Raw genomic sequence first — 18,917 nt, 5'->3', positions numbered from 1 at the left:
AGGTAGGAAGTAGATTTTCATTCACTAGTACTCCCTAAAGAGGGAAATTTGATATTTACATCTTGGTAGCAGGAAACATTGATTTTACAAGTTTAGTTCAGAATAGCGATATACCTATTTATGGAAACCTATTCTAAAACTACTAAGAAAATACTTACTACAATTGTACAAGGAAAATGAAATTACATAAGCATAAAATAAATCTAAGGGCTCAAGTGTGCGGATCGTCACACTAAGTCTCGCCATTCATATCCGCAAACTTTTGTATTTGTACGTGAGATACCGAAATATGAGATGAAGAGTAATGTTGGGATATTTGTGGCAAAACACAAGAGACATAAGCTAAATAAAGGCGACGTTTGTTGACATATAATATGATGACTTACTAGTAATTTTAATTAGTATCGGGACAGAGAGAGTATCTTTATTTCATCTTAAAATGGTCAGTTGTTAGACTATAACCAATTGTATTATAGTTTTTGAATTTTATAATACATTATTTGAGCTTATATGTACATTATACGAGATTTATTAAAAACAATTTAAATTCCTTTATATAAATGTTAAACTCAAAATATTATAATAAAACTTAAAATAATACATATAATCGCGTTAAACAAGTAATGGTTGTCTTAACTCATTGGCTTATAATGTGATCAATTCTCTCCTCCTTTTTCGATATTAAACATTCACATATGACATTTACTTATTTACGTTGAACACTTGTTCTAAAAATCCGTTAAACAAACAATTGAAATTAAACATAAAAGCACACGAATGTCACTAGGTGGACTTATTTTACATGCATTATTTACCCTTTATTAATTTTGCTTAGGGAATTTAATTAAAGATAAACAAATGCGGTCATTGAGACGGAGAGATAAACTCGGGTTCTTAAATTGAAACTGGGAGTTGAAGAAGTGGCTCAGTATTGTTGAACTCAATAGAGTTGCTGCATAAGTCCCTTGTAAGGTACCTCGTGTAAGGTGGCTCACTCGTGGCTAGCCATTGATTAATTTCGAACGTTTTAGTGGTGCAATGACCGTCGTCGTGATCCGTGGTGATTTTTAAATAGGCAACGTACCAGCCCGCCTTAAAGCCCGAGTTATTGTGTCCCAGGCCGATTTTGCAAAAGTCGGCACACCGGGTTCTGACGCTAAAATAGTCCAAGTTATCCTGCTCAAAATAGTCATGGCCTGATTCCATGATCCCGTGGTTCCATAGATTAAGTATTTCAACCTTGTAATCTTGTGCGTCATATAATGCGACTTCCACGTTTGCGTCTGTGCCCGCACCATCCTTATCTCCGGTCTTCAAATGGATTATATACGCGCAATCCTCCTACATATATACGGAGTACAAAAGAAACAAAAGAATTTAATTGAATTACTCCCTACTCTGTCCCAATAATTTGTTTACCGATGAATAAAATTCTCTCACATAATAAAAAGAAGATAAATAAATAATGGAGAGATCTAGTATATTAATTTATACGGTATATATGCATAGTTAGGTAGTCAATCAATATATCGAGACCAAATGAGACCCTAAAATATATGCATGTACATTAATCGAAAGATTAGATCATACGGAGTATACGTGAAATGTTTTAAAACGATTAATTTCCATAATAATGAAAGGTTGTATGAATGGATTACAAATAAATAAAGTGAATGTGTTGAATAAACTTACAGAAGACACAAGAAGTGCAAATGAGAGGAGGAGAGTAAGACTAGTGAAGACTGCTGCTATCTTTGCCATAATGTTTTGTTTCTAGTGTGAATGGAGAAAGTGTACGTGGTGGTGTGTTTTTTCCGAATAAACTTCACACCTATTTATAGGCTAATTATTAGTAGGGTGATAGTTGACATAAATTACGGATGACCATAAAAATGAAACAAATAATCTCAATTCGTCTAAACTCTAATATATGTAACTGCTAGTACTTCACTTTTTTTTTAATCACGTAAAATAGAACAGTTATTTGAAGTTGGGGTGTTAAATATTAACGGCAGTAGTATCAACAGAAGTAGTGAAACTAATGGCAGACGCCAGACGGACATTGATACGACTCCCGATGTTGGAGGACTCACTTGGGCCTGAATAGAGGTGGACAGTGGGCCGACTTTTGTGGGCTGGGAGAGGGCCGGGTTGGTGGGAGTGAGCCCGAGTCTACACCATGGGCTGGGGTGTGGAGGTTGAGGGCGGGCCGGGCTGGGGTATGATATGATGGCCCTAAATTGGCCCAGATAGACATGAGGGGTTGGTGGGCCAAGCGGGCCATGCGTGCTGGGGCTTTGCCGGACAGAGCTACACCATTCACAACCTGAGCCCGACACGATTGGGTAAGCGGGTTGGACATGCTATGGACTCAGGGCAGCGGGCGATAGGAAAGGGAGGCCCGTTGGGCGGGGCGGGTTAGTGTGAGTCGGGCTAGCCCATAGTTATGTCCACCTCTAGACCTGAATGACCTTAGAAGCCTGATTGGCGTCACACAATGACCGCATCCTAATGATGTCACCCACTATTACTTAACTTTATATACTACATATGGTGAAGGTAAAGAGAAGAGGGAACTTATGCCAATCTTCCACTCTCTCTACCTCTCATATCTCTCTAAATACTTGTACATTCATGTATACACACTAACTTGAGTGCCGGAAGCTCTGCCCCTTGGAACCCCTGACTCGAAGTTCACCTTGTAGAATTACCGCCAATGTACATTTATAGGCCCGACCCGTCAAGCCTAGAGCAGGTAATTCGAGCCCAGGCACGACGGGCGGTCCGAACGCGACACGACTCAAACCCAACTCGGCACAAGCAAGAAGAATAGTGCGGGCCGGCATAGGCCTGGCATGATGGGCTTGTAACGGGCCACAACGCGAGGACGGAGGAAAAGCCCGGCCCGGCCCGGCCCAGCCCAGAAAAAGAACGAATTTAGCCGTTAAAATAGTCGTTTAGGAGGGGAACTGATAGACTATCACACACCTATAGAAAGATAATATTTATACCCTAGCAAAACAAATGAATGTAGTACGTAGGGGTCGAACCACAGAGAGACGGGAGTTGTTAATTATGTTCCGGGTGTGATTCCAGAGCAAGTATTGATACCACCCGTGGCTTGTAGAATGATGTCTTGAGTTGAATCCCTCTTGTCTTTATCGTTCCTCTCGGCCTCTCCTGCAACAATGAACGAACTGAGGGCTTGGCTTTGTGCCAAGCGTACTCACTCCGACGCTCAAGTCAGTAAACTTAGAGGGATAAGTTGTTACTTGGCTAACTGTATATTGTAGAGAGATAAGGAAGATAATACCAGATGAATAGTGATTCTTAGGTTAAGTTGTGGGATCCTTCCCTCAATGAAGGTTGAGGAGTATTTATAGACTTTCACCTTTTGTCACGTAGTGGCTAGCAGGTGGAAAGACCGTTCTACCCTCGGCCGATGGACCTATGGCAGGCCGGCCGAGGGTTCTTGGATATGAGTACGCGAATATGTGCCCCGGCTGGCTGGTTGCCATGCCGAGACCAAGGTGACAGAGCCGATGGGCTGCATCGGCTAGGCTTGTCAAAGTCGTTGACTTACTGTGGATATCTTTGACCTTGCTCAATATGTTGACTTGGTCAGCGGTGCAGAATATGCCCCATCAATTTGCCCCCAGCGTAGTCTATGCCGTGGTATGGGCTCCGATGTATGTTGAGCGTATATTCTGCACAAGTAATTTTGCAAAATTTTTCTGCGTCGGCTTCTTCTAATGCTCCGGCTTCTTCTACCTCGGTCTGGTTCTGCTTAGGCCGTACCATATCCCCCCTCCACATGGATGTGTAAAGGGCATCCGATGTGGAAAAGAAAGTGACGCTGGCCGAGACCAGGGTTGAGAGTGCCGGTTGTTTTTGATTGCCCCCGGCCGGTGCTACGTAGCTTGGTTGATCAAGAGGCCGGCGGAGAGCAGATACCTAGGAATTTGTTGAGGAAGACGAATAGGCGAAGAGATGTGAATGGGCGTGTTGAAGACGCTTGGTCACTGTTGCATTGATTGACGTTCAACTGTTACAACGATTGACATTCCGTGGTTGCATGTCCGACACGTGTGTCGTTCGATTGATTGGGTGCTTCATGGGTCATGCCCTGATTGGTCCTTCTTCATGGGCTTTTTCCTATAAATAGGGCAGTTATTCCGTGAAATTGGCCACCAATTTCATTCTCTCCAAAATTTTCTTCTCTCTAAACTTTCAAGGGCTTCTTTGTCTTCTAATTTTCAGAGTTGTTACTCCGGCGAGTGCTTTTCTTCAAGGTAACAAACAAACTTTCCAATTTTTTAACTTTGTAAGTTTTTGCTGTAAACATGTCTTCTGCTGATGCCGGGACTAGTAAACCGGCGCCGGGGGGTTCCCCGTCGCGTCTTGATGGGGAGGGGATACTAGATGCCATCCCGATAAGGTCTGGGGGCCCTAGGTCTCCTTCTCCTGAAGTTGATCCTCAAATTTTGGAGGAATGGGAGGATGATGATGATGTCGATGATGACGCAGACGACTTTGGTGATGATGCTGAAAAGGCTCGTCCTAATGAGGGGAGGCAGTACGTTATGGATCACGGCGACGCCTGTAAGGTCCGCCTTGACCGTGCTTGGACCCATAAGCTCGCCAGTTGTTCCGGCGAGACATTTTTCGAGAGCCATTTCTTCTTCGGCAGGGGATACAAAATTGTTATCCCTGAGGAGGGTCGGGCCGTCTGTTGCCCTCCACCGGGCTACACCGGCGTATACATGCGGCACTTGGAGTACGGGCTCCGGTTTCCGCTGAATGAGTACGTTATGGCCATTATTAGGGCCATGAACGTTGCCGTTGCCCAACTGCATCCGTTGGCTATGAGGACCATAGTCGGCTTTGTCTGGCTTTGTCTCTTCAAGGGAGAGGCCCCGACGGTGAATTTATTCTGCCGGCTTCATCATCTGCGGCCATCAATTTCTGGTCGCGTCGGATGGTACAGTGTGCACATGGAGCAGGGTTACGTCTCCGTTGACAAACTTTCTTCCTGCAAAGACTGGAAAGATCGGTGGGTGTATGTTAAGGTGCCGGATGACTACCCGCTGCCTCGCTCCTTCCAGCACCAAGTTAATTTGCGGTGTGAGACTAAGGCGGAGCATGACAGATGGGTCACTCGAAAAAAACTTAAGATGGATGCCAGCAAGGTCTCTCTTAAAGAGGATGAGAGGCTGGCGATGAGGCTTTTTGAGGCGGACAAGAGTGGGGTGCCGAAGAGATGGATTCCCCCAACGCAGATCATTCTTCAGGATGAGCCGCTCTGCCATGTCGGCCTCATACCGGCCCTAGCACAGGGTGAGTGGGGTCGGTGTGAGGCCCATCACCGTTCTCAATGTTCCTGTTTCTCGAATTTCGATTTATTTCTTCTACTTAACTCTTGCTTTGTTTCCTTTGCAGACCACTTCGGACCGGACCTGTCTGAGGATATCCTCCGGAGAATGGGGCTGCACAAAGATAAAACCGTTGCTAACTTGCATCCCAAGGCTCTAACCCATGACCGCAGGACGTCGCCGAATGACCTCGTGGATCAGCAGCTGAAAAGCTTGAATGTGGTGGAGGCCCAGGCGAAGGTTGTTAGTAACATGCCGCGCCATACGCGAAAAACAAAGTCTTCGGCGGCGATGGCGTCGTCATCAGTTCCACCTCCCATCCCTCCTGTCCAGAAGGGGTCGGTGGAGATCGTTGATATCACCAATGGGGGGGACACCGATGAGGAGGGGTCTCCCCTTGTACGTAAGAGAAAGGGGACAGCCTCTACCGCTGCCGTTGCTTCTGCTGCTGGCGAGGAAATGCGTCCTCCGGCCAAGAAGGCCAAGCATGGTACTGATCTATCCTGTGGCTCAGATTTAGCCGGTTTATTAGGCGCTGCTGATGACAGGCTCTCTGGCATGTCTATGCATGTTGATACTGATGCTTTCGTTAAATTTTGTAGATCAGCCGCTGTCGGCCGTCGCTCTTATTGAGCAGCAAGTGGAGGAGAACCCCGCGCAGGCTGGTGATCATAACGTCGCCACTGACTCTTCATCCCAGAAGGCTTCCTCCTCCCGACTGCAGGCTGGTGATCGAAATGTCACCACTGACCCTTCATCCCAGAAGGCTTCCCCCTCCCAGCTTGTAGCGGAAAGCGCGAGGTTGATCAAGAGGCTGGCGAGGTGGAACGAGCTGACCGGTGCTCGTATTATAGAGCAGGAGAAGGCCGTGGCTCAATCAGCTCTTGAGCTTAATGCCACTAAGAAGGTGGCCGTGAGGGTGAAGCTGGATCTCCTCAATGAGCAGAGGCTTAGGGGAGATCTTTGAGAGAAAGCGCTCTTGGGCGAGAGAAAGCTCGGGGAGGACGCCGAAAAGGAGGTCCTTCTTTGAGAGAGCCAAGGCCGAGGCTGCTGTGGCCGAAGTTGCAAAGCTGCTGGAGAAGTGTGACCTTGTTCGAGGCACGCCGACCTTTATTTCCAGCGAGAGGAATGAATTCGGGGACCGGTTTCGAGATCCGGGGAAGGTGATTCGGAGCAAGGAGGCCATCATCAGACAAAAGGAGGAGGACATTGAGATGCTCCAAACCGTCATGCTCCCTAACATGTGCGCCGAATTCCGGGATCCGGCGAAGAAGCCGCCGGGGAAGTGATTGGGGAGCTCTTCCCTCTTGATGGTTCCTTTCCGTGGGGCAAATTTGACGAGCTGTTTGACGACAAGCTCGAAGCTAAGGAGAAAGCCGTGGCGGAGAAGGCCAAGGAGGCGGTGAGGGTGAAGATAGAGAAAGAGGCGGCCGCGGAGAGAGCAGCCCTTGCTGAGGAGGCTAAGGCGGCCAAGGAGGAAGCCGAGAGAATGAGGGCAGCTGAGGCTGCCGAAGCTAAGGCTGAGGCTGCTGAAGCTGAGGCTGTTAGGAAAACTGCTGGGTTGCCCATCGAAGAAGATGCTGCTACCGCTGCTGATGGCAAGCAGCAACAGGCATAGGGAGACGGGCGGTTGTCACCAGGCTCACCCGGCGTCTCGGATAGCTTCAGCTGTTCGGGAGCCAATTATTAAGCCCTTCCTCCCTGCCATCTTTTGGCGTTCCAAATGACATATTTGTAACTTTTTGCTTTTCTTTCCCTGTACTTGTATAACTTTGGTAGGTTGTGTTTTGGCTTATCCCTATGGGGACGGCCGTCGTCTGCATTCTCCTCGCTTGTAACCTGTTATTATTTTTAATAAGAGTTCGTTTCTTCTCCCTCCGGCTTGGCCGAGGTCTTTACCTCATTTCTTTTTCTTGCACTAATAGTTGAGCGTCTCAACTGTACTTAGCGTTTTTACTTTGCCTCTGGCTTGGCCGAGGTCTTTTCTCGTCTTCGTCTGAGTTGTCTTCTTACGTTATTAATTGAGCTTCTCTTTTGCTTCCGCCTCGGCTTGGCCGAGGCAGTCTAGAGTGCGTATCTCAATTGTGTTTAACGCTTCCAAAGCATTTTGATCGCTTCAGCGAGTATCAACTGGGCTGGTCGTGACCGTCGCGGTGTCTGCTTCCTGAGGGTGATTGCCGCTCTTGTCGGTGTGACAGTGTGAGCCGGCGTCTGCTTCTTGTTAGTGACTTCCGTGGTGTCTACCACTTGGAGTGACTGCGACGGCGTCAAACCTCTTGGGGTGACTGCCGTGGCGTCTACTACTTGGGGTGACTGCGACGGCGCCTGCTTCTTGATGGAGACTGCCGTGGCGTCTACCACTTGGAGTGACTGCGACGGCGTCAAACCTCTTGGGGTGACTGCCGTGGCGTCTACTACTTGGGTGACTGCGACGGCGCACTTTGCTTCTTGATGGAGACTGCGCTCTTGTTGGTATGACAAAGTGTGAGCGCGTACATTTCTTATCGATAGAGATCTGCCGCTCTTGTCGGTATGACGTGTGAGCCGGCGTACGCTTATCGATAGAGACTGCCGCTCTTGTCGGTATGACAGTGTGTGCGCGCGTCGCACTTATAGAGATGCCGCTCTTGTCGGTATGACAGTGTGAGCCGGCGTCATTTCGATAGAGACTGCCGCTCTTGTCGGTATGACGGTGTGAGCGGCGTACGCTCGATAGAGATCTGCCGCTCTTGTCGGTATGACAGTGTGAGCCGGCGTCTGCTTACTTATAGAGACTGCCGCTCTTGTCGGTATGACAGTGTGAGCTGGCGTCTGCTACTTCCTAGTGACTATGGAAAAAATGAACATTTTGATGGAAGACTTGGACGATTTTTCATTAGATAAAAACATGCGTCGGGGTGCCCACAGCTGTTTTGGACACCTCCGCCGCTACACAAAGTTTTCCCGAGATTACCATCGTCCTAATGGCTCATCAAAGGCACACCTTCCCAGTCAACCGCTAGTTGCGTCCATGAGGTCGCCCTCCTGTTGTAAGGATGTACTTTTCCCCTTCTCTGATTTCTTTGCCACTTTGAGGGATTGCATGTTGCATCCTCTGGCAGCTATCTGGACGTTGACCACCTCGTCCTTCTCGTCCTTGGAGACGAGCTTATGCGCTTCCCCCCGGTCCGAGACATACATCAGTGTTAGGGCCCGGATGGACATCACCGCGTCGGCCTCGCTCAGAGTGACTCGGCCTATGAGAACGTTGTAGGCGGACGAGCCGTCAATGACCACGAACTCAGCTAGGACATTCTTAGCCGCATTCCCTTCGCCGAACATCATCGGCAGTCTGATTGACCCCTGTGGTACCAGGCCGGCCCCAGAGAAGCTGTACAGTGGATTGGTGCAGGGGCTTAAATCCTTGACTTTCAGACCGAGGCTGAGGAAGCACTCCCTGAACATGATGTTCGTGTAGGCGCCTGTGTCAATCAGGCACCTCTTGACCAGGTGGTTGGATATGTCCAAATTGACTACAAGTGGGTCGCTGTGAGGAGCGATGACTCCCTCGTAGTCCTTTCTTCCAATAGTCATATCGGGGATGTTGGAAGCGGGGGTGGCTGTGTTGGGCACAAAGTTGATGGCCTGATATAGCTCGTTCAGGTGCCGTTTGTGCCCATGAGCGGACCCTCCGTTCTCGTTGCCCCCGATGACAACATGGATCACTCCTATCCGTTCGAAGACGGATTTCTTATCTGAACTGCCGACGTCAGTCTTTTGGCCTTTGGCAACGTACTTGCCGAGGCTCCCCTTCCGGATCAGCTCTTCAATGACATTCTTCAGATGCCGGCAGTTGTCAGTAAGGTGACCGGTGTGGCCGTGGTACTCACGATCGGCTCGTGTCACCGTCTCCCTTCGGCTTGGGGGGCCTTTCCCACTTCTGGCCCTCGTTTTTGCTCAGGGCGAAGACCTCGGCGGCTGATACGACGAGAGGGGTTTTATCGTTATATCGCCTCTGGTGGTACGTTCCCGAACTCCACCCGGCGCCCGTCGAGTCCTGTTTCCTGGCAGATCTATCAGACCGTGACCTATTATTGTCACGACGTCTTTCATCGGACCGTGACCCATTGTTGTCACGGCGTCTTTCATCTGGGTTGTCCTCCCGTCGGCTCTTCTTTTCTGAGTGCCCGGCCTCGCTGGGGCCTACCCAGGTCTTGTGATAGTCCTCTACCTTGATGGCCTGGTCAGCCATCTTCCTGGCGGCATCCAAGCCCAGGCCTCCGCACTTGATGAGCTCATTTTTTAAGACTCCCCTTGGGAGGCCTTTCATCAACGCGAAGGCCGCCAGCTCGGGATTAATTTCTCGAATCTGCTGGACCTTGCCGTCGAACCTCTTCACATAACTTCGTAGAGACTCGCCCCCCTCCTGTTTGATAGTTAGGAGGTCCGACGTCTCCACGGCCCTCCTCTGATTGCAAGAGTACTGGGCTAGAAAGGCGTCCCTTAGGTCGGCGTAATAGTATACCGAGCCGTCGGGAAGCCCCTTATACCAATTTTGAGCCATCCCATGCAAGGTCGTTGGGAAGACTCGGCACCAGACTTCATCGGGTTGTTCCCACACCGACATGTATGACTCAAAGGCCTCGGCATGGTCGGTGGGGTCGCTATCCCCTTTGTATGTGAACGCCGGCAACTTCAGCTTAGTTGGCACGGCGACTTCAAGGACGTAGGCACTGAGGGGTTGTCTGACCACATGTCGAACGACACGCGGCGATCGACTCCTCGCATTCCTAGTCCGGCTCCTCTCCTCGTAGCGGGAAGGACTCCTTCTCCGACTCGGGCTTCTTCTTCGACTCTGCTGAGTCGGACTCCTCTGGCTCCTTTGGGGTAAGCCTCGTTCGTGCCGCGGCGACGCCGTCCTCCCACGAGTGCGGGAAGGACTTAGGTCTACCACGACCACTTTGGGCTCCCCCGGCGTCTTCACAGGGTCAGCTTCTCCTAGTGCTCCGTTTAAGTTTCTCGGAGTCACATTTTGGGCCCTGGTCTCCTGGATGGTTTCCGCCGCTCTTGTCGGTGTGACAGTGTGAGCAGGCGTACTACCAATTAGGTCCAGGAGCATCTTCAGTTTTGCTGCATCAACCACATGTCCCATGATGGTGACCTGGTTGGCAGGCAGAGGTGTGTCTGGTATTATCGGCATCCCGAATTCCGGTTGGATTATTCCGCCGGTGGAGGGCTGCACGACTCCAGAATTGTTGAAGGTATCATCTTGGTAGAGTGCGGTTTCGTCGGTCACGAATACCTCTTGTTGTTTCGACATCTTCTTAGCTTTTTGGGTGGGTTTTTGTGTTTTTTTTTTTTTTTTTTGTTTGGGAATGAATGTGACTAGCTTCTAGTGTCTTTCCCACAGACGACGCCAATTGTTCCGGGTGTGATTCCAGAGCAAGTATTGATACCACCCGTGGCTTGTAGAATGATGTCTTGAGTTGAATCCCTCTTGTCTTTATCGTTCCTCTCGGCCTCTCCTGCAACAATGAACGAACTGAGGGCTTGGCTTTGTGCCAAGCGTACTCACTCCGACGCTCAAGTCAGTAAACTTAGAGGGATAAGTTGTTACTTGGCTAACTGTATATTGTAGAGAGATAAGGAAGATAATACCAGATGAATAGTGATTCTTAGGTTAAGTTGTGGGATCCTTCCCTCAATGAAGGTTGAGGAGTATTTATAGACTTTCACCTTTTGTCACGTAGTGGCCAAGTGGCCAAGTGGCTAGCAGGTGGAAAGACCGTTCTACCCTCGGCCGATGGACCTATGGCAGGCCGACCGAGGGTTCTTGGATATGAGTACGCGGATATGTGCCCCGGCTGGCTGGTTGCCATGCCGAGACCCAGGTGACAGGCCGATGGGCTGCATCGGCTAGGCTGTCAAAGTCGTTGACTTGCTGTGGATATCTTTGACCTTGCTCAATATGTTGACTTGGTCAGCGGTGCAGAATATGCCCCATCAAATTAGTTGATATGGATTGAACTTTTATCTCGGTAGGTTAATGGTTGATTGATTGGCTTGGTTTGATGTGATGATAAAACAATAATAAAGAAAATGTCTAGGGAGGTCGGGTCACACATGCTAATTATGTAAATGCTCATGTCAAGTTACAAAGTTGATTTTACGATAAATGTTTAAGCTTAAAGACACCCACCTTACGATATTAGTGTCAACCATAGACCGGATCCTAGAGAAACTCTCGTCCATGACTAGGTCGTCCTACTACACATGCTTTGTCTAATTCAATTCCGTGCCTCTCGACTTTTAGAATGAATTAACAAACTTAATCAATGAATAAGGCATTTAAACATAGATTAAACGTGACGATGCAAACATGTGATAGAAACAATTTATCAATTTAACTTAGCCTCATTTTAACATTTACAATTTACTTAGTCATGCATGGTTTCCCTTACTCCTTAGACAAATGCAACTACTCTAACATGGTGGAAATGTAAACTACACTAATGATAATTAAAATGATAAACATAATGAAAATGTAAATAGAATTACCTTGAAATGGGAATGGAAATAGAAATAGAAGAATAATGAAACTAGAACAAACTTGAAATATAACTTGGAATCAAACTTGAAATGGAATTGTAATGTAATTGCTAAAATGAAATGTAAACAAACTAAACTAAACTAAGCTAACCTAAACTAACTACTAAAATTTAGAGAGAATTTAGATGGAAAAATATGTAGAAAGATGGTGTGTAGTGTTGAAGTCTACACCCTTTATATAGGAAATAAAGGGTGAACTTTGTAGAGCAAATACAAGGGGTCAACCCCAAATATTCTCTCTTAATTATTAGAGTAATTTCCTAGAGAATCCCATGTTGGCCATCAACACCTTCATAATTGCACAATTAGCATCCAAAGAGCATCTTAAGATGAGCATCCAAGGCATTCTCCCATCTTCTTCTACTTGAGCTTTAACACTTGATTTTATACTTGGGCTCATTTTTGACTTGTGTTGTGCATTTCTCAAATTAATCCACCACATTTGCTCATGCAAGTCCACACACTTCCAACACTTAGTCCAATCTTGCTCCTTTGTTAGCCAAGCTTCTAGTTTACTTGCAAATGTGTAGGATTAAGCTCCTAAAAGCTCTTATACCTATAAAACATGACAAAACATACAAATAGAACTAGAAAGCAAATATTAGCTCAATATCACTAAGATTAGTGCATAATGGCATGTAAATTAAAGCTAAAATATGGGGATAAAATATATATAAATTGGACTTATCAGGAACGTTGTTCTTCCTCTTTGTTTCTTTTTTTTATTGATTATACAATTTCTGACTCTATAAATACCCTTTCATTCCAATTCATTTTTTCACAAATCAATCCAAGTCGTCTTCTAATCTACTAAATACTTATCTTACAATAATATTACTCAATTATACATATATATTCTAAATATTCTTATATACAAAATCATTAAATAATTATTAGAATTTATAAATAAGAAAAAAAAATATAAAAATTCTTATACAAAAAAATTAGTTACTTGGGATCCGAATTTCCGAATTATGATCCATGTGTAAAGGATACTTCTCCTAAATAATATCAATATATCTTGAAAATAATATCGATATCTTGTCTTTGGGAAATTGTAATTAGTATTAATTGCGATTTTCCTTATTCCGAGTCTAGAATATTGCACACATTTTTTTTTCCTAATGTCTAGTATCTAGAGGTGATCATGGGTTGGGCCTATGTGGGCTTAGGCCGGGCCAAGATAATAAAAATAGCCCATACATGCGGGGCGGGCCAATTGTGTGGGCCTATTTAGCTAGCGATCAAACCCGACCCTTACGGGCTAAATTGGGCTTTTGGGCCTAAACGGGCTTTTTGGGCCTTAAAATTTATTACTTACCGAACGAGAAAAGTACGATAATACCTTCAACTATTACTTTAATAACATACTTCGTTTATAAAATCGTACAAAATATGATGAAACGCATATATTATTCTCTAAAAATAAAATGAACACAATTATCGACTCATTATAATACTTAGGCGCTGTTTGGTAAACGGCATATTGACTAATTTTTAGCATATTCAAGGATTTTAGCATGTTTGACCAATCAATATGCTAATTTTAGTGTTTGGTAAACAACATATTGAAACAACATATTTGGGGTCAATATGCTGTTTTACAATATGCTGCTTACCCTAGCATATTGTAAAATAGGAAATTTTTCTCCATTTTAGAAAGAAAACTAACAATCTACTAATCGTAATCTGCCAATTACCAAACACTCAAATTAATTCTGCTAGTTATAATATGCTAGTCAAACCTTCTGATAGAATCTGTCATTTATAATCTGCTTTTGCAATCTGTTTATGCTGAAATTAATCCGCTGTTTACCAAACAGGGCCTTAATCATATCAAGTAGATATGATATATGTTATGTAAACATCACTTTTAAATCTCAATAAATATATACATGAGTTTGTAAAAAATTATTTATAATTTTAACTTTGCTTAGACAAACTTTGTAAAAAAAAATATATTCTTTTATTAATTAATATGGGCCGGGCTGGGTCGGGCTAAACGCTTGGCCCAAACCCAACCCAAAAATACTTTGTGAACTTTTTTGGGCTGGCCCATGGGGTTTTTGGGCCAAAATATAAGGCCCGCTCTTTCATAAAAGGGGACTAGGCCGGACCAAGCCAATGGGCTTGGGCCTTGATCACCTCTACTAGGATCCTTATTGTATACTCCGACACTCCATAACATGGAGAGTAACTCTCCTATAGGACCGTCCTATAGCATAGGACGGGCCCAACAGAAGAAATTAGCCCAAATAGATAGGAAGTTGAGGAAAATAAAAACAAATCTAAAAAACTGATCATCATCTTCTATTTGTCGTGATATGTATGAACTTGAACTCCACCACCTCCCCACATGTTATCCTGCCATGTCCACACTCCACCATTGCTTTTAAACGCCACATCCTCACCACTATTAGTACCACCACCATCTCCTCCTCCTCCTCCTCTTGTACTAAACCAACAACGTATGCATTCACCACCTTTGCGATTGTCGTTTCCAACTCCGCTGATCAATGACGATTGCTAATAATCATTATTTTGACGACCTCTCGACGCCAACTACTATCAACAAGGCTTGGAAAATGATCAAAGTTCCAAATTTCAAAAGTAAAATTCAATATTTCTATATTTCACTACTATAATTTGAATACTAATGATTTTATACTGAAAACTTTCAATTTAGCCTCAAAGTTTTTAACTTAAAACATGATGTTTTCAAGTTAAAACCAAGTGTTAGATTTAAAGGGTTGAGGAAAGTATGATTTTTAGTTCAATGACAAATTGTTTGATAACTTAGTCTTTTATGTTAAAGACTCGTGGTCTTAAGATGATATTTAGGGCAGCGGCCGCGTTATTCATGGTGAGCGAGATGGTAAGGACAATATCGGAGATGCGGAGATGGTAGGTCCACCGTAGCTTTGGGCAGCGACGCACTACACATGGTTATGGTCATGGAGTAACTTGCTACTTGCTAGTATGCTGCAACAAGAGTTGGTTATCTATTTGGGACTTGGGAGTTGATTTGTGGTTTTTAATAATATAAATAAATAAAGTATTTGATTTCTTGGGCTTCTTGTTAATGGACTGGTCTTATAGTATAAGACTGTCCTATTAAACAATTTGTGATGGACGAATACACAATCATACAATTCCTTTACCATGATCTCTCTCAATTCCTCTTACATTGGGCCTGTTTTGTTGTCCATGTTGAGCCCATTAGAGTTGCTTAGGTTCCTTGTAAACCTAAGTGCGTAAGGTGGCTATTAAGAACGATATAATAGAATGGTTTGGGAGAAGCTTTCGATTGTGTTTTATTCAATATCTCAGTCTCAATTTATAGTACAACGTGAATCTCATATTTTCGGAAATACGATCATAATAATATTCTATCCTTACCTATCAATATTACCGTAATATTTCGAATATTACTTTCTATTGTGGCTCATCCTTGGCTAGGCATTGATCAATTTTGAGCTTGGTTTGGGTACATTGAGCATTAGCCAAAGCCAGACATGACTTGTATAAAGGCGATATACCAACCGGCCTTATTGCCAATCTTGTCATGACTCGACTCGATTTTGCAAACTTTCGAAGCACGGCATTCATTTTTGAAGCTGGTTTTCTCAAAATAGTCATGCTTCTAGCCTATTGGCTCGTTGCTCCATATATTAGATCAGATGACTCACCGATTGTGTTACTATCATTTATTTATCTTTGATTAAAACACCTTTCAATTCCTCACAAAAGAAACATACACTTTATTCATATTTCCCACAACAAAAATAAAATACGTACTGTATGAAAAAGAGGGAATAGTACATCTCGAAACAGGATGATATTATTGAAACAAAAGAAACACTTTATTCATAATTCCCACAACTTATTTATACAAGCATATGATAAAACGTACAGGCCGGCGGCAAGTCTCCAAACCTCCAATGTCGCAAATATATAGATCTAAGTGTGGTTTTTGGTTAGTGTCGCATATGACACTAACCACAACTACGCAGTACATTATATTAAATTAAGATCCATGATTTTTCAATTTTCAAGATCCCTTAGATTGTGTTTGAGGTATTAAAATGCGATGCTTTTTGGTTGTCCATGTCGATCCCGTTAATAGAATTGCATAGGTCCCTTGTAAGACTAAGTGCATAAGGCGGATCATCCTCGGATAGCCATTGATTAATTTGGAACTCGGTTATTGTGCAATCATCGGTGTGGAAATCATCAGTGCTGACTTTTAGGTACTCGACGTACCAGCCACCCCTTCGGGCGACATTGTCCTGACTCAACACGATTTTGCAAACTTTAGAAGCAAGACACTTGCTTTTAATGCTAAACACGTCCAAGCTATTCCTCTCAAAATAGTCGTGGTATCGTTCCATTACTCCTGTGTTCCATAGATTAGTCTGACTAACCGAGTTACCTTGCGCGTCATATAACTTGAGTGACACCGTTGAGTCTGTGCCTGCATCAACCTTATCTCCGGTCTTCAAATAGATTATTTGGACGCAATCTTGCTACATAAAGTTGCAATAATTGTGGATTAGTTCATTTCTCCCAGGAAAATGTAAATTCTTGGTGTTTTTACTATGAATATCCTACAAATTAAATTATGTATATCATAGGTATATATATATATATGCTCGTACTACATAATCGATGTATTCAGTGGCGGAACCAGGATTTGAAGTCAGCGGGGCCAAAAAATTTCACCGAGGGCGAAAGGGTAATTTTATAAAGGGACCTCGAAATTTTTTAAAACTTCAAACGTCAGCAGGGACGAGCGCCCCTGCTAACTCCCTTGCTCCACCAGTGGATTATTAAAGCATACCAAATTTCCATTTCTTATAGTGTGTATCAAAATAGCCATTTTATTTAGATAATGTCCAAACTAATCCTATGACAAATTGACAACTATAATAATTAGTTTAAGAACCATTATATTAAGCGGCCTAGAAAACAAATACACCGTAATAATACCAGTTGGTTTGGTTTGGTTTGATTTGGTTCAATTCGGTTTAGTTTAATTTAAAACATTATATCTACCAATCATTAAACACGTTTAATTATCTAAGCTTAAGAAAAATAATGATCAATCAAGCTCATAGCTACCAAAAGAATTCATTATAACATTATCATGGGGGAGAGACAAATATCAATTGATAAAATACTTTGAATTGGAACAATAAGCAACAAACTCAAGCAATGCTTAACAGTCAATAACTAAATAGCAAAATTCAATAATTCCAAATCAAATCCAAAATTATACTCCGTATATATATCATACTGAATATATTATATACTCTGTATTATACATCGTTATTTGCATTGGCAGTTAATCGATATATCATGATCAAACGAGCAGGAAAATATTAGTTAAGAACATGTATGAAATAATAGACCCTAAGGGCATACATTAGTAGCCTAAATATGGTAGTTTTGCAAGATATTCTCATTGAATATTCAAGTATAAACTCATTTCTACCATAATTAGTGAGAATATTTTGCAAGTCTTATCACATTTAGGTTTTTAATGGGTTAGAAAACCGATAATCGGTATATTAGAATCATACAGAGTGTATGTCTTGTTCACATTGAATTGAATTAATTTTTTTTTTCTTAAAAAAAAATACAAACATGGGTTGCAATTTGCACATAAATAAAGTTGATGGGTTAAAATAATCTTACAGAATACACAAGATGTGCAAATGCGAAAAGGATTGTAAGACTAGTGAAGGCACCTAGCTTTGCCATAGTGTTTTGTTTCTAGTGTGATAAGGCCCCAAGAGAAAGCATATGTTTTTCTTGAATAAACTCCACACCTATTTATATAGAGTATAGACCAAATATTCGTAAGGTGATCGTCATGCCATGTTTTTTTGAACTGAAATTAATCTGATCTGAATAACTGAACTAAATTTATAGGATTTGAACTAAACTGAACCGAACTTATAGGATCTGAACTGAATTTATAGGATTTGAATTGAACTGAACTTATAGGATCTGAAATTCTGAACTCAACTTAACTTATAGGATCGGAACTGAACTTAAATTAAGTGACGTATAAGATCTGAACTGAATTTATAGGATCTATGAATTGAACTGAATGAACTGAACTGAACTTATAGGATCTGAATTGAACTGAACTGAACTTACAGAATTTGAAAAAACTTAAATTAAGTGATTTTAAGTCCAAAAAAACAGAGCCTTAGTCTAATATCAATACCCATTCTTTGTTCCATTTTGTTTATGCCCTACGATCTCTCTTGTGCGACTATGTATGTTTGCAGTGGTAGAAACAAAATTTACGATTATGGAGACATTTTTCTTTTCTCGAGTGATTTCATCATGATATTGTCTAAGACCACGTTCTATTATTTGTTCTAGCGGCTTGTGCTAAATGTGACCAGTATAACTTTACAAAAGTAAAGTTAAATATGTAAGTTTGAAATCAAAAACTCAGTTTTCTTTTATAAAATCTTAGACAGTATTATGCTTAACTAGGTTTGTGATCCGTGAAATTCACGGGTTTATCTGTTTTAGTTTTGATATTTTTATCGTATTGTTAATATTTGTTTGAGCAATTAGTTGTTGATCTATTTAAAAATATACAGTCTTGAAATACATAGAAATTAGTTAGTTAATACCTTATTTCTTTGACAACTTTGGTCTATTTTTTTAAATCGAATCATGCAAGTGACAATGTGGTAGCTACTAATTTTGAGAAACTTGACAACGGAGCAATGACAAAGACGACTCATTATATATACGTGTGTTTTACTCCGCAATATAATAAAGTGAGTTTTTAAAATATTAAAAGTTGAAACCATCCGTATATAATAAATTCCGTATGGAAAAATCTTCAATGACGCCTTATAAGGTTGTAAACTCAATACCTCAATATAGTCATCTCCAAATTATTTCTAGACCTCTCCATCAACCCTCCCA

The 18,917-nt window shown here is 43.0% G+C and overlaps 2 long non-coding RNA genes across 2 annotated transcripts; both read right to left on the bottom strand.

The window, feature by feature from the left end:
- Positions 1-645: 645 nt before the first annotated feature.
- LOC141653004 (uncharacterized) lies at positions 646-1,870 on the bottom strand. Its single transcript, XR_012547288.1, has 2 exons — positions 1,693-1,870; positions 646-1,341 (listed from the first exon to the last, which is right to left on the bottom strand). It is a non-coding gene; the product is annotated as an uncharacterized LOC141653004 (long non-coding RNA).
- Positions 1,871-15,801: 13,931 nt separating this feature from the next.
- Positions 15,802-17,773, bottom strand: LOC141652090 (uncharacterized). Its single transcript, XR_012546965.1, has 2 exons — positions 17,658-17,773; positions 15,802-16,486 (listed from the first exon to the last, which is right to left on the bottom strand). It is a non-coding gene; the product is annotated as an uncharacterized LOC141652090 (long non-coding RNA).
- Between the last annotated feature and the right edge of the window lie 1,144 nt (positions 17,774-18,917).

This window comes from Silene latifolia, chromosome 4 (genome assembly GCF_048544455.1).
Source record: "Silene latifolia isolate original U9 population chromosome 4, ASM4854445v1, whole genome shotgun sequence".
Lineage (NCBI taxonomy): Eukaryota > Viridiplantae > Streptophyta > Magnoliopsida > Caryophyllales > Caryophyllaceae > Silene > Silene latifolia.
Note: the sequence above shows the minus strand (reverse complement) of the source record. Positions and strands in the feature narration are given on the sequence as shown.